The sequence below is a fragment of the Canis aureus genome, chromosome 2 (genome assembly GCF_053574225.1).
Source record: "Canis aureus isolate CA01 chromosome 2, VMU_Caureus_v.1.0, whole genome shotgun sequence".
NCBI lineage: Eukaryota > Metazoa > Chordata > Mammalia > Carnivora > Canidae > Canis > Canis aureus.
Window position 1 is genome coordinate 4,533,181 of NC_135612.1, and position 1,725 is coordinate 4,534,905.

The 1,725-nt window shown below is 37.2% G+C and overlaps 1 pseudogene; it reads left to right on the plus strand.

Annotated features, from left to right (window-relative positions):
• The first annotated feature begins 554 nt into the window (after positions 1–554).
• LOC144290021 (MICOS complex subunit MIC26 pseudogene) lies at positions 555–1,132 on the plus strand (annotated as a pseudogene).
• The last annotated feature ends 593 nt before the right edge of the window (positions 1,133–1,725 follow it).

The following is a 1,725-nucleotide window of genomic DNA, read 5'->3' on the forward strand; positions in this document are numbered from 1 at the left end:
TTTGGCGGGTACAATCAGACAATAAGTTAAAATAATGAAAAAAATCTGGAAGGGTGAAGACAAAATTGCCCTTGTTTGTAGATTATATAATAGTTTACATTAAAGCACAGAGATAGATGGCTGGGTGGCTCAGCGGTTGGGCATCTGCATTTGACTCAGGGTGTGATCCCTAAGTCCCCGGATCAGATTGAGTCCCACATCGGGCTCCCCACAGGGAACCTGCTTCTCCCTCTGCCTACATCTCTGCCTCTCTTGAATGGATGAATAAAAATCTTAAAAAAAAATAAAGTACAAGAGAAGTTACAAACTATGAAAATTAATAAGGGAGTTCAAGGTTAGCAAGGTTGAGAAATACAAATATCATTAAACAAAGACAAACAGCGGTCCTTTATACCAGCAATAACTAATTAGAAAATGTGATGGAAAATAAAACATTATTTACAATAACTCAAACGCTAAAAATTATGAGTTGGCCTAATGATGGTCCTTATAGAGGAAAATTTAAATTTAAAAGAAGAGGGAAGGACCCCGCTGGAGCCACCTCTGTCAGCAACATGTTCAAGGTAATTCGGCTGTCTCTGGGGCCAGCCAGCCTGAGTCTGCTCACCTTTAAAGTCTATGCATCACTTAAAAGGGACTCACCTCACAAAACTGTGAAGGTTAATGAGCTTTCACTCTACTCCATTCCTGAGAGTCAATCTAAATATGTGGAGGAGCCAACGACCCAGCTTGAAGAAAGCATTTCACATCTCTGACATTATTGCAAGCCATATACAAGCTGGTGTCAGGAAATGTACTCACAAACGAAGCCCAGGATGCAGAGCTTAGTTCAATGGGGGCTAGACAGCTATGAATATCTCCAAAATGCACCTCCTGGATTTTTTCCAAGACTTGGTGTTATTGGTTTTGCTGGCATTGTTGGACTTCTTTTGGCTAGAGGGTCAAAAAGAAAGAAAGAAGCTGGTGCATCCACCTGGGCTCATGGGACTAGCTGCCTCTCTTTATTATCCACAACAAGCCATTGTATTTGTCCAGCCAGGAAATGTGAAGAATTCACCTGGAAATAAGTAGAATGCTCCATGCTCTGCCCATTTTAATCAGTTATAGGTAAACATTGGAAACTCCATGCATTTTCTACTGAAGAATAGCAGAGAAGTCAGTTCTGAATGTGGTAAATTGGCTTTCTTCTTCAGAAAAACTATTCTAGGCTTCTTTGTTATCTTGTGTGATGCCATACTACAAGTGGACTAATTGGAAATCCTTTCACCTAGAGAAATAATGTCCAGCATTAGAATTACTCGTTCCCATGTTGCTATTTATGTACATAATTAAAATTCCAAATTAAAAAAAAAAGAGGGAAGATTTGAATAAATGAAAGTCACACATATAAATGATGTGATACCTTTATAATTTAAAGATGTAGATTTCCATAAATTGATCTAAAAATTCCATGCAATTACAATAAAAATTTCAGTGGAATATTTTGGGAAAACTGGGTAAAACTGCTTCTTAAATTAATGTAGAACAATAAAGGACCATAAACAATTAAGACAATTTTTAAAAAAGAAGAGCAAATAAGGAGCTTGACCTAAGCAGATACTAAGAAATACTACAGACATTAGGAAAAACTATCACAGTTAAAGCAATATACTACTGGTAAAAGAACAAGTGAAAAATTAATAATAAAGTTATGAAGCAGACCCTGAATGAGAACCTTTGGGACCT